We start from the raw sequence: 15,139 nt of genomic DNA on the forward strand, positions 1-15,139 counted from the left end.
TGGCGATGTAGTTCAAACATGAAGGCCATTTTCAACCAATCGGACGAAACCAACATCAACACAATGTACCACCAAGAGCGGAGAGTTTAGTCTCACAAAAAGAGCGCTGGTGTTGTTAGCTTACATGCTAACGTGAATGGGATCTGCCAGTATAAACACTTAGCATTGCGGCTAGGCTAGCGAACATTAGCATAGTAAAGCTAGTAGAATGGTTGAAAACGTTATAACAGATTGCAGAATGGGTACAATACAATACGGCTCAATACAAACAATTGTTAAGGGGCCCAGGGGGTGCAGACTGTTGTAGTTTGGTCAAATCAAGCTAATTTACATCATGCTCAAAAAAGAAAAGAAAAAAATCTGCTGAGCGGGCTGGAGCGCCGGAGAGTTTGATGCGCAAATGAGGTTGAGCGCTGAGCGAGCGGAGAGCGGCTTGGGGGGGGGGGCCAACATGAGCGAATGAGAGCGGAACTTAAGCCGTCGAGAGCGGATTTCTCTGCCGCTCACATGCTCTGCAGGGAATACAGCAGTGGCGGTTTCTCTATGACAACACGTGAAACACAAATTCACTCATAATTCATAATTATTATTCATTTACATATACCAATATATATAAAAAAAATATATATAAAAAAAATAAAATAAAAACTATATATATATATATATTTTTTTTTTAATTATTATTATTATTATTTTTTATTATAAATGTTTTCCTCTGTAAAAAAAATGCCAGTGAATTTTTTTTTTTTTTCAAAAATGGCCAAAATTGACAGCTCTGAGCAGGCCTGCACTGCAGTATTGCCTGCAGTAATTATTCGTGAAGAAAACTTCACAGGTGTGACCCATTGTTAAATAAATAATAAATAACAGCGAATCAAAATAGGCTATTAACTTCATCTAAGCACGGTCTGTGCAGTTAAACTCTTGCCATTGAATGGAGGATTGAATGATTGACAGCCCTTGACATCCAATACACGGAGGTTGAATATGATTGGCAGCCTTGCAAATCCAATCAGAGATTGCTGCATTGCAAAGTCAAAACAGGTCCAGCTGCATGTCCGGAGGATAGGTTTAGCTCGGGCCAATCTCAAGTTTCTCAAGTTTCTTTATTAGTTGTCATACAGAAGTACAGAATACTTTTATACAAAATGTAACATAAAGAAGCATTTTGTATAAAAGTATTCTGTACTTCTGTATGACAACTAATAAAGAAACTTGAGAAACTTGAGATTGGCCCGAGCTAAACCTATCCTCCGGACATGCAGCTGGACCCGTTTTGACTATGTGAAAGCTAGCTAGTTTAATTGTTGTTTAGTAGTTAGTAAGCTGTACAGCTATAACAAGTCAAGTCAGGCTAAATTAAACTTTGCGCCAACATTAGGACTGAAGTATAAACCAGCAACTGAGCAACATGAAGAAGTGGACTTATGTATCTGGATCAGAAAAAACGTTGTGGATGAAAAAGTAAGTAGGCTACAATGTTTGTAAAAGCTTGTATGCTAACAGTAGCTAGCCAGCTTAGCCTACATCACAATGATAATCACCAAGCTAACTTACTGTACACACAATAGGGCTGGGCAATTAATCGAAACAGAATCGCGATATCGATTCATAGACCTATGCAATCTCATTTCTAAGTTATGACTTTTTTTTTTTTTTTATTATTATTTTATCTGGGTTGAACATGATTTGTGGAACTCCCTCTGGTGTTGTGGTCGTGGTATTCACTGACCTTTGGGAAGTATTTCGACATGCACATGGGTATCTTAGTGGTGTAGTGTATCTTGTAGACCAGGCCCATTGCAAGTTGCTGTACTCTGTCGTCTACTCTAAGCCATCCTAGGTTGTCAAAGTGGACAGGGGTGAGGTGGGTTTTAGGAGTAAGGTCAAGCAGTAGTCTGACATGTTTGTTTTGTGATGTTTGTAATCTTCTTTTTAGTGCCTTTGAGGTGCTTTGGTACCATGAGGTGCAAGCATAGTCGTAGTACCCTTGAATGAGTGCTCCTGTTAGAGTCTTCAAGGTATTCTTGTTTACCAGAGAGGAGATCCGGTACAGGAATCTAGTTCGTTGGTTGACTTAGTTTTATTACATTGGATCCCATTTTGTCACAGGAAAGATTTGCCTCTATAGGATGGAACCCAGGTAGGTAATTTCATCTTTCCTTTTAAGATAAGATATTCCTTTATTGATCCCCTTGGGGAAATTCAGGCATCATAGCAGCATGGGGGAAGGGGGGGGGGGGGGTACAGGTAGTGAAAACAACACAAGCAGTGTAAACAAATAGGTCAATATAATTTACTATCTAACTAACTGAAATATACATTATTCATTATTCACAGTATCACAGTATCCACATAAGGTGCAGTATGCATAAGGTAGTGTTATTGTCCTACTTGGGTTCCTATTAGTTCTAGTTGGATGTCTGGCAGCAGTCGCTGCCCACTGTTGTGGAGCCTGATGGCCACTGGTATGAAGGACTGTCCGAGGCGGTTAGTTGAGTGTCGGGGGGGGTATGAGTCTGTGGCTTCCTTGTCACCTTCACCTAATATGTTTTGATCTGGTCAGGTGCGCTGTCACCTAAAATGTTTTGATCTGATCAGGTGCGCTGTCACCTAATATGTTTTGATCTGGTCAGGTGCGCTGTCACCTAATATGATTTCATCTGGTTAGGTGCGCTGTCACCTAATATGATTTCATCTGGTTAGGTGCGCTGTCACCTAATATGTTTTCATCTGGTCAGGTCCGCTGTCACCTAATGTTAATATGTTTTCATCTGTGTCCACTGACCACTGACACACAGTGGGGGATGTTTTAAAAATATTATTTAATATATAATATAATATAATAATTTGTGCTTCACCTAAAAATTTGGTCAGCAGCCTCCACTGGTGCAGAGGAAGGTGGTAAATACATGTTAGATATTCCAATGTACAGTTTTGGATACCGTTGACTCAGAATGGTCTGTTTTATTGAAATCGTCACAGCAGTATAGTTTGTTTATACTTCAGAAGTATGATATTTAAACATAGTCCCCAAAATGAATGGAAGCGAATGAGGAGCCTGACACCTGGGAGGAATGGGGGTGTTGCAGCGTTGGGGATGTTTAAAAAATATAATTTAATATATAATATAATATAATAATTTGTGCTTCACCTAAAAATTTGGTCAGCAGCCTCCACTGGAATACAGTGAAATGCAGGTGGCCATGCCCGCTTTGATTGTGCAATAATACAAAATAATAAAATAGACAATGACATAATAAACAGGTAATAAAATAGACATAAGATAGGCATAATAAAATAGACATGCTTTAGTCCTGAGATAGTGCAATACAATGTTAGCTACGGATTTAAGGCATGGGTCCTATGTACACTACTATACAATACAGTCTATATCCTTATGCTATACTTACTATATCTAAACTCTACTATACAAGAACCACATCGGTTCCTTCTTTAAAGTGACCTTTCCATTTTGTTTCAAGTGACCGTTTGTGTGAGAGCGAATGCAGTGTGTGTGTGTTCATGTGTGCTTGTGTGTGGAGAGTTCAGTGTTCAAGACTCTGATGGCCTGAGGGAATAAGCTGAGCCTGAGTCTCTCTGTTCTTGCTGCATGTATACGGAGGCGCTTGCCTGACCTGAGCAGCATGAACAGGCTGTTGTTGGGGTGGTGGGGGTCTTTCATTGTTTTGCAGGCTCTGGATTTGCACCTCTTGTTGTATAGGACCTGCAGGGGTGGTAGTGCAATACCCGTAGTACGCTCTGCTGAGCGCACCACTCTCTGTAACAATAAAATAATAATAATAGATCAAATTTATATAGCGCCTTTCATAGAACCCAAGGTCGCTTTACAATCAGGACAAAAAATAGGGCAAGGAAAATAGGGGGGGAGGGGGAAGAGGGGATGAGGGAAAGTAGGGGATAATGGACCTAATTTAATCTAAAACTAACTGATGGGGAAAGCCTTGGTGAAGAGGTGTATTTTTAGAGCGGATTTGAAGGTGTCCAGGGTTGGGGCGTTGCGGATTTCGGGGGGGAGAGAGTTCCAGAGGGTAGGGGACGCCACGCTGAAGGCTCTGTCCCCAAAAGTCCGTAACCTGGTGCGAGGGATGGAGAGGAGACCTAGATCAGAGGATCTGTAGGGCCTTCCTGTCCTGGGCAGTGCTGTTTCCATACCAGGCAGTGATGTTCTTCCCAGTCAGACTTTTACTTGAGTACGATTTTGAGACGGTACCCATACTTTCACTTAAGTATAATTTCTTGGTACTGTTTACACCCCTGGTGGACACACTGTCTGATGGAGGTACTGTTTACACCCCTGGTGGACACACTGCATGATGGAGTTACTGTTTACACCCCTGGTGGACACGCTGTCTGATGGAGGTACTGTTTACACCCCTGGTGGACACACTGAGGTACTGTTTACACCCCTGGTGGACACACTGTCTGATGGAGGTACTGTTTACACCCCTGGTGGACACACTGCATGATGGAGTTACTGTTTACACCCCTGGTGGACACACGGAGGTACTGTTTACACCCCTGGTGGACACACTGCATGATGGAGTTACTGTTTACACACCTGGTGGACACACTGCATGATGGAGGTACTGTTTACACCCCTGGTGGACACACTGAGGTACTGTTTACACCCCTGGTGGACACACTGTGTGATGGAGTTACTGTTTACACCCCTGGTGGACACACTGCATGATGGAGTTACTGTTTACACACCTGGTGGACACACTGTCTGATGGAGGTACTGTTTACACCCCTGGTGGACACACTGAGGTACTGTTTACACCCCTGGTGGACACACTGTCTGATGGAGGTACTGTTTACACACCTGGTGGACACACTGAGGTACTGTTTACACCCCTGGTGGACACACTGAGGTACTGTTTACACACCTGGTGGACACACTGAGGTACTGTTTACACCCCTGGTGGACACACTGAGGTACTGTTTACACCCCTGGTGGACACACTGAGGTACTGTTTACACCCCTGGTGGACACACTGCATGATGGAGTTACTGTTTACACCCCTGGTGGACACACTGAGGTACTGTTTACACCCCTGGTGGACACACTGCATGATGGAGGTACTGTTTACACCCCTGGTGGACACACTGAGGTACTGTTTACACCCCTGGTGGACACACTGCATGATGGAGTTACTGTTTACACCCCTGGTGGACACACTGAGGTACTGTTTACACCCCTGGTGGACACACTGTGTGATGGAGTTACTGTTTACACCCCTGGTGGACACACTGTCTGATGGAGGTACTGTTTACACCCCTGGTGGACACACTGAGGTACTGTTTACACACCTGGTGGACACACTGTCTGATGGAGGTACTGTTTACACCCCTGGTGGACACACTGAGGTACTGTTTACACACCTGGTGGACACACTGTCTGATGGAGGTACTGTTTACACCCCTGGTGGACACACTGAGGTACTGTTTACACCCCTGGTGGACACACTGAGGTACTGTTTACACCCCTGGTGGACACACTGCATGATGGAGTTACTGTTTACACCCCTGGTGGACACACTGTCTGATGGAGGTACTGTTTACACCCCTGGTGGACACACTGAGGTACTGTTTACACCCCTGGTGGACACACTGTCTGATGGAGGTACTGTTTACACACCTGGTGGACACACTGCCTGATGGAGGTACTGTTTACACCCCTGGTGGACACACTGAGGTACTGTTTACACCCCTGGTGGACACACTGTCTGATGGAGTTACTGTTTACACACCTGGTGGACACACTGTCTGATGGAGGTACTGTTTACACCCCTGGTGGACACACTGAGGTACTGTTTACACACCTGGTGGACACACTGAGGTACTGTTTACACCCCTGGTGGACACACTGCATGATGGAGGTACTGTTTACACCCCTGGTGGACACACTGAGGTACTGTTTACACCCCTGGTGGACACACTGTCTGATGGAGGTACTGTTTACACCCCTGGTGGACACACTGAGGTACTGTTTACACCCCTGGTGGACACACTGTCTGATGGAGTTACTGTTTACACCCCTGGTGGACACACTGTCTGATGGAGGTACTGTTTACACCCCTGGTGGACACACTGAGGTACTGTTTACACCCCTGGTGGACACACTGTCTGATGGAGGTACTGTTTACACCCCTGGTGGACACACTGAGGTACTGTTTACACCCCTGGTGGACACACTGTCTGATGGAGTTACTGTTTACACACCTGGTGGACACACTGAGGTACTGTTTACACCCCTGGTGGACACACTGTCTGATGGAGTTACTGTTTACACCCCTGGTGGACACACTGAGGTACTGTTTACACCCCTGGTGGACACACTGTGTGATGGAGTTACTGTTTACACCCCTGGTGGACACACTGAGGTACTGTTTACACCCCTGGTGGACACACTGAGGTACTGTTTACACCCCTGGTGGACACACTGAGGTACTGTTTACACCCCTGGTGGACACACTGCCTGATGGAGGTACTGTTTACACCCCTGGTGGACACACTGAGGTACTGTTTACACCCCTGGTGGACACACTGTCTGATGGAGTTACTGTTTACACCCCTGGTGGACACACTGTCTGATGGAGGTACTGTTTACACCCCTGGTGGACACACTGAGGTACTGTTTACACCCCTGGTGGACACACTGCCTGATGGAGGTACTGTTTACACCCCTGGTGGACACACCGAGGTACTGTTTACACCCCTGGTGGACACACTGTCTGATGGAGGTACTGTTTACACCCCTGGTGGACACACTGAGGTACTGTTTACACACCTGGTGGACACACTGAGGTACTGTTTACACCCCTGGTGGACACACTGTCTGATGGAGTTACTGTTTACACCCCTGGTGGACACACTGCCCCCTGGTGGACACACTGTCTGATGGAGGTACTGTTTACACCCCTGGTGGACACACTGAGGTACTGTTTACACACCTGGTGGACACACTGAGGTACTGTTTACACCCCTGGTGGACACACTGCATGATGGAGGTACTGTTTACACCCCTGGTGGACACACTGAGGTACTGTTTACACCCCTGGTGGACACACTGTCTGATGGAGGTACTGTTTACACCCCTGGTGGACACACTGAGGTACTGTTTACACCCCTGGTGGACACACTGTCTGATGGAGTTACTGTTTACACCCCTGGTGGACACACTGTCTGATGGAGTTACTGTTTACACCCCTGGTGGACACACTGAGGTACTGTTTACACCCCTGGTGGACACACTGCCTGATGGAGTTACTGTTTACACCCCTGGTGGACACACTGTGTGATGGAGTTACTGTTTACACCCCTGGTGGACACACTGCCTGATGGAGGTACTGTTTACACCCCTGGTGGACACACTGAGGTACTGTTTACACCCCTGGTGGACACACTGCCTGATGGAGGTACTGTTTACACCCCTGGTGGACACACTGAGGTACTGTTTACACCCCTGGTGGACACACTGTCTGATGGAGTTACTGTTTACACCCCTGGTGGACACACTGTCTGATGGAGGTACTGTTTACACCCCTGGTGGACACACTGAGGTACTGTTTACACCCCTGGTGGACACACTGTCTGATGGAGGTACTGTTTACACCCCTGGTGGACACACTGCCCCCTGGTGGACACACTGTCTGATGGAGTTACTGTTTACACCCCTGGTGGACACACTGCCCCCTGGTGGACACACTGTCTGATGGAGGTACTGTTTACACCCCTGGTGGACACACTGCCCCCTGGTGGACACACTGCATGATGGAGTTACTGCGGGTGCCACCTGCAGAAGTTCTCAGACGACTCCTCCATCGTAAGCTACATCACCGACGATGATGAGGAGGAGTACAGAGCCCTGGTGGAGAGCTTCGTGGGGTGGAGCGACAGCAACCACCTCCAACTCAACACCAGTAAGACCAAGGAGCTGGTGGTGGACTTCCGGAGGGGCAAGAAGAGGCCCCCCCCGATTCCCATCTCCATCCGAGGGGTGGATGTGGAGATGGTGGACTCATACAAGTTCCTTGGGGTACACCTGAACAATAAACTGGACTGGTCGGACAACACAGAGGCCCTCTACAGGAAGGGACAGAGCAGGCTGTTCTTCCTGAGGAGACTCAGGTCCTTCAATGTGTGCAACAAACTGCTGCAGTCTTTTTACCAGTCTGTTGTGGCCAGCATCCTCTTCTATGCTGTGGCATGCTGGGGAGGCTACATCAACTCAAGGGACACCAACAAGCTCAACAAGCTGGTGAGGAAGGCTAGCTCCGTGGTGGGAGTCGAGCTACCTAGACTTGAGGTGATGGCAGAGAGGGGGATGATAAGGAAGCTGGCTGCCATCATGGAGAACCCCTACCACCCCCTCTACGACGAGCTAGTCAAGATGAGAAGCTCGTTCAGCCACAGACTAATTCCCCCCCGACACTCAACTAACCGCCTCGTACAGTCCTTCATACCAGCGGCCATCAGGCTCCACAACAGTGGGCAGCGACTAGCAGCCTCCAGGCTCCACAACAGGGGGCAGCGACAGCGACTACTACCAGACATTGACCTGGGACTTATAGGAACCCAAGGAGGACAACCTACACTACCTTAGGCTTACTGCACCCTATGTGGATACTGTGATACTGTGAATAATGTATATTTCAGTGGATACCGTGATACTGTGAATAATGTATACTCAGTAGATAGTAAATTATAACACTACCTCATGCATACTGCACCTTATGTGACACTGTGAATAATGTGAATATTCCTCAGCTAGTCAGATAGTAAACTATATTGACCATATTGATCAAATTGTTTACACTGCCTGTGTTGTTTTTTACTACCTGTATACTGTGTTGTTTTACTACCTGTACCCCCCCCCCTCCCCCCCATGCTGCTATGATGCCTGAATTTCCCCAAGGGGATCAATAAAGGAATATCTTATCTTATCTTTACACCCCTGGTGGACACACTGAGGTACTGTTTACACCCCTGGTGGACACACTGCATGATGGAGTTACTGTTTACACCCCTGGTGGACACACTGCCTGATGGAGGTACTGTTTACACCCCTGGTGGACACACTGAGGTACTGTTTACACCCCTGGTGGACACACTGTCTGATGGAGGTACTGTTTACACCCCTGGTGGACACACTGAGGTACTGTTTACACCCCTGGTGGACACACTGTCTGATGGAGGTACTGTTTACACCCCTGGTGGACACACTGCCCCCTGGTGGACACACTGTCTGATGGAGGTACTGTTTACACCCCTGGTGGACACACTGCCCCCTGGTGGACACACTGCCTGATGGAGTTACTGTTTACACCCCTGGTGGACACACTGCCCCCTGGTGGACACACTGCCTGATGGAGTTACTGTTTACACCCCTGGTGGACACACTGCCCCCTGGTGGACACACTGCCTGATGGAGTTACTGTTTACACCCCTGGTGGACACACTGCCCCCTGGTGGACACACTGCCTGATGGAGTTACTGTTTACACCCCTGGTGGACACACTGCCCCCTGGTGGACACACTGTCTGATGGAGGTACTGTTTACACCCCTGGTGGACACACTGTCTGATGGAGGTACTGTTTACACCCCTGGTGGACACACTGAGGTACTGTTTACACCCCTGGTGGACACACTGTCTGATGGAGGTACTGTTTACACCCCTGGTGGACACACTGAGGTACTGTTTACACCCCTGGTGGACACACTGTCTGATGGAGGTACTGTTTACACCCCTGGTGGACACACTGAGTTACTGTTTACACCCCTGGTGGACACACTGTCTGATGGAGGTACTGTTTACACCCCTGGTGGACACACTGTCTGATGGAGGTACTGTTTACACACCTGGTGGACACACTGTCTGATGGAGGTACTGTTTACACCCCTGGTGGACACACTGAGGTACTGTTTACACCCCTGGTGGACACACTGTCTGATGGAGGTACTGTTTACACACCTGGTGGACACACTGTCTGATGGAGGTACTGTTTACACCCCTGGTGGACACACTGCCTGACTCTGTGGGGTAAGATGTGCAGAACGTGGAGCAGTCTCACTAGCCTCCTACACACAGTTACCATTGCCTGACTCACAAGGGTGGCTGGGATTTACAGTATATGGCCGTGAACAATGAAACATTGTTTATTCACTCCGTGTGTGTGATGTGTAATAATCGGTATGTGAACACGCAATTCTACCGCAGGGTCCCGGGAATATTCTGAGCTCAATATGGGGTCACCTTTTGATGAAGATGGCGCCGCAACGACCGGCTGCCTGTCTGTGCGCTCCGTCGAGACTGTGCTTACTTTTGTTAATATTTATAGTTTTTAGAGTTTTGTTTGTACCAACTGTTGGTGCATTTAATGTGTATGACCGTCAGTCACTCATAGACATTGGATTACGGGAAACTTACCAACTGGATTACTCACTGGACCAGCTTTCCGAACCACAACAATGGCCTGAAGAGATTCTCCGGAGATTAGGACCAGATCCTTTGTTCCTTGATCCCAGGAACAGAGGAACCAGACGGCGAGGGAAGAGAGCTGGGATCCGTAACAGGCTGAGATCCAGACGCCACCGAACACCATTGCCCAGTATATTGCTAGCCAATGTACAATCAATTGACAATAAACTGGATGACATCCGAGCAAGGATTCAATACCAAAGAGACGTTAGGGACTGCAACGTTCTCTGCTTCACCGAAACGTGGCTCACGCCGGAGGTTCCAGACCACGCAATTCAACCAGCCGATCACTTCTTTATCCATCGCAAGGATCGGACAGCAGAGTCCGGTAAACAACGTGGAGGAGGTATTGCCTTCATGTTTAACAAAAATTGGAGCGATCCAACTAACGTGAAGGAATTATCCAACCACTGCTGCCCAGACCTGGAGTATATAACCATCAAGTGCCGTCCTTTCTTCCTCCCGAGGGAGTTAACGGCGATCATCCTTGTAGGAGTGTATATTCCACCGCAAGCCAGCAACAACGCCGCGCTCTCCAGACTCCACGACGAGGTAAATAGAATACAAGCGACGAACGTTAACGCCGCCATTTTGGTGCTGGGCGATTTCAACAGCGCCAATCTGAGAAAGGTATTACCTGACTTCTATCAGCATGTGACTTGCAACACCAGAGGCGGTAACATCCTAGATCACTGTTACACGCAATTTAAAGGTGGCTACAAGGCTCATTCTGATAGTGGCTTTGGTAAATCAGATCACGCGTCAATCTTTCTTTCACCAAAGTACAAACAGAGAATCAAAAGTACTCCTGTAGTCTCGAGAGAGGTGCAGAAATGGGATTTGACGTCAGAGGAGACGCTCCGGTCTGTGTTTCACTGCACAGACTGGAATGTGTTCCGCGACACAGATAACATTAATGTCTACACGGAAACAGTGCTGGACTATGTTTGTACTACGGTGGAAGAAACAATCCCCACTACCAAAATGAGAGTTTACCCAAATCAAAAACCCTGGGTAGACAAATCCGTCCGTGAAGCTCTGAGAGAGCGCACCAAAGCATACAACGACGGCCTAGTGGCAGGCAACATGAATGACCACAAGGTGGCGCGACACAACGTAAGGAGGACAGTGTCAGAGGCCAAACGGCGCTACAGGGATAAAATTGAACTCCAGTTTGAACAAGCTGACTTTAGAGCTATGTGGCAGGGGCTCAAAACGATGACAGACTACAAAGGCGCCTCCCTCAAACTGAACAGTGACATCTTCTTAGCAAATGACCTCAATACCTTCTATGCGAGGTTTGATGCTGGTAATAACAACACCAGCTCACAAGCCACGGCAATGGGGGGGGGGGGGGTCGGCTGCTGATGGAGGCGCAGTGTTCAGGGTAACAGAGCATGAGGTGAGGCGGACCTTTAAAAAAGTGAATATCAGGAAGGCAGCAGGTCCGGACGGCATCCCCGGCCGCGTCCTAAAAGTCTGTGCCGACCAACTGGCCCCAGTATTCACTGACATATTTAACCTGTCCTTAGAACAGGCTGTCATCCCCACCTGCCTGAAGAAGTCCACTATTATCCCTGTACCCAAAAAATCCAAGCCTGCTTGCCTCAACGACTACCGCCCTGTAGCTCTCACCTCCATAGCCATGAAGTGCTTTGAGAAGCTAGTAAAGGGCTACATCTGCTCCTCCCTCCCCATCAACATGGACCCCCTGGAATTTGCATACCGCCCCAACAGGTCCACGGAGGACGCCATAGCCCATGTGCTGCACACAGCAGCATCACACCTGGACAAGAGGCAGGGGAACTATGTGAGAATGCTATTCATCGACTACAGCTCGGCATTCAATACCATAGTCCCCTCCATACTCATAGCCAAGCTCAGGGACCTGGGCTTGAACTATGACCTCTGCCAGTGGGTCTTGGACTTCCTGACTGGCAGACCCCAGGTGGTGAGAGCAGGCAACTGCACCTCCTCATCCATCACCCTCAACATAGGGGCCCCCCAGGGCTGTGTTCTGAGTCCCCTCCTCTACTCCCTGTACACACACGACTGTGTGGCTCAGCGGAGTAGCAATACAATCATCAAATTTGCTGACGACACAGTGGTGGTGGGCCTGATCTCTGCCAACGACGAGAGGGCCTACCTGGAAGAGGTCAAGGTCCTGGCGGGATGGTGCCAGGAAAACAGCCTCTCCCTGAACGTCAGCAAAACAAAGGAGATGATTGTGGACTTCAGGAGGTCGGGGGTCAAGGACTACAGCCCCCTCAGCATCGACGGGGCACCGGTTGAGAGAGTCAACAGCTTTAAGTACCTCGGAGCCTACATATCCGAGGACTTGACATGGACCACACACATTGACAGTGTTGTGAAGAAGGCACGACAACGCCTCTACTTCCTCAGGCGCCTAAGGAAGTTCCAAGTCAGTCAGAAGATCCTTAAGAACTTCTACTCATGTACAATAGAGAGCATCTTGACCGGCAACATCACCTCCTGGTTTGGGAATAGCACTGCACAAGACCGAAGCAGACTACAAAGAGTGACACGTTCAGCCGAACGCACAATTGGAGGGGGGCTCCCCACCCTCCAGAACATTTACAACAAGCGTTGCAAGGGCAAGGCTAAGAGAATCATTAAAGACTCCAGTCACCCAAACAACTGCCTCTTTGAACTGCTGCGGTCAGGCAAGCGATACCGGAGTCTCAAGGCGAGCACAGAAAGACTCAGAAGAAGCTTCTATCCCCAGGCCATCAGGCTGCTAAACGAACAATGAATGAACACTACACAACAACAACCACCAAACGCACATAGCACACACATCCACACGCACACACTCACTTTAAACAAACACACTGTAGCACCCACTCCACACACTTTATAGCACACACCCACTTTAAACAAACACACTGTAGCACCCACTCCCCACACTTTATATTTATTGATGAAGGATTGCACTACAACTCGTACACCTTACTGTAAATTGTACCTAAATTGTACCTCATCCCATTTCTGCTTTGCACTAGATAGTACTGTACATTAGTACACTGCATAGTATTGTATATTATATGGTAACTCAGAACATTGTACATATGTCTATACCGAACACTGTGACCTCATTTTCTTCTTCTAAATTACATGCTATATTATGTTATTTGATACTATCTTGTCTAGCACAGTCTCTGGAGCGTAACAGTAAGAAGCATTTTGTATGAAAGTATTCTGTACTTCTGTATGACAACTATTAAAGAAACATCTCCTAAGCTACACGTTGGCATGAGTTCATACACTACCAGTATACATGGGTTACATGGCACTGAAGTAGTAGTAGTTGACCCATATTATTAACCCTTTCACTGCCACACGACAGAAGGTTAGCCCTTTACTATCGCACAACCGACGGCGATGCTCCATCCGCGGAGCTAATGATGCTAATGATGGAGCATCGCCGTCGGTTGTGTGATAGTAACCCTTTGTCGTGTGGAAGTGAAAGGGTTAACCTTCTGTATTGTTGCAGTGAAAGGGTTAACCGTCTGTAGTGTGGTTGTGAAAGGGTTAACCCTTTGTTGTGTGGCAGTGAAAGGGTTAACCTTCTGTATTGTCGCAGTGAAAGGGTTAACCCTTCTGTAGTGAAAGGGTTAACCATTTGCCGTGTGGCAGTGAAAGGGTTAACCATTTGTCATGTGGCAGTGAAAGGGTTAACCTTCTGTATTGTCGCAGTGAAACGGTTAACCCTTTTGGTAGTGAAAGGGTTAACCATTTGCCGTGTGGCAGTGAAGGGGTTAATGGTCTCTCTGTCTGCAGGGAGGTGCAGCGAGCGCACCGCGTGGTGGAGCACCTGAAGGGGTTAATGGTCTCTCTTTTTGTGTCATCCTTTTAATGTGTGTGTGTGTGTGTGTGTGTGTGTGTGTGTGTCCAATTATCTAGCGGTCATTCCGTTATTACTGAGTTGCCATAATCACCAGGTGGTCAATTAAGCAAGCAGTTAGCTTGTAGCTGGTAGTTAGTAGCAGGCTGCTAAACTCTGCATCTTCTGAAATCTGCCCACTTTATCAACCAAAAACACACTTCTTCAATATCTGAATTTTAACTGTCTTACTTCATTTTACTATTATGCTACCATGTATATACTACTACCAACTAGGGATGCACGATAATTATCGGGCCGATAATTATCGGGCCGATATCAGCAATTATGACGTCATCCCGATAAACCCGATAACGTTATTGATAGCTCCGATAACATATAATACATTTTTTGGTTAAAAGAAATCCGGTGTGGGTGGATTTGGATGAAGGGCGCTTGTTTTTATTATAGCCTCCTCCCGTTTTGCCAGTACTGTGGTAAAACTGATAGCGTGTGGTTTAGGAACAGGGAGTTTTTCACAAATCCAGCGCTCCCTTTCTTGGCTGTGACGTAGTCACGTTACATTCGGAGACAGACAGTCGATCTGCCAATTACGTCCCACCGCTTGCACCCACCTCTTCTTCTTACCACCAATCAGAAGCTCTCGTTCGTTTATTTACCTCCGGATTGTCAGCCATTACTCTACTCGGAGCTAACGTTATCTCCCCGCCAGCCACATTGACAAGTACCAGCGCTTATACATTACTGGCAAATGTCTTGTTGCACTTGT

General features: G+C 47.5%; 1 protein-coding gene across 2 annotated transcripts in view; it reads left to right on the forward strand.

Moving 5' to 3' along the window:
- The window catches only part of aldh9a1b (aldehyde dehydrogenase 9 family, member A1b), a 69,580-nt gene that overhangs the window by 49,729 nt on the left and 4,712 nt on the right, over positions 1-15,139 (forward strand). The window lies entirely within an intron of this gene.

The sequence above is a fragment of the Notolepis coatsorum genome (genome assembly GCF_963971535.1).
Source record: "Notolepis coatsorum genome assembly, chromosome: 17".
Lineage (NCBI taxonomy): Eukaryota > Metazoa > Chordata > Actinopteri > Aulopiformes > Paralepididae > Notolepis > Notolepis coatsorum.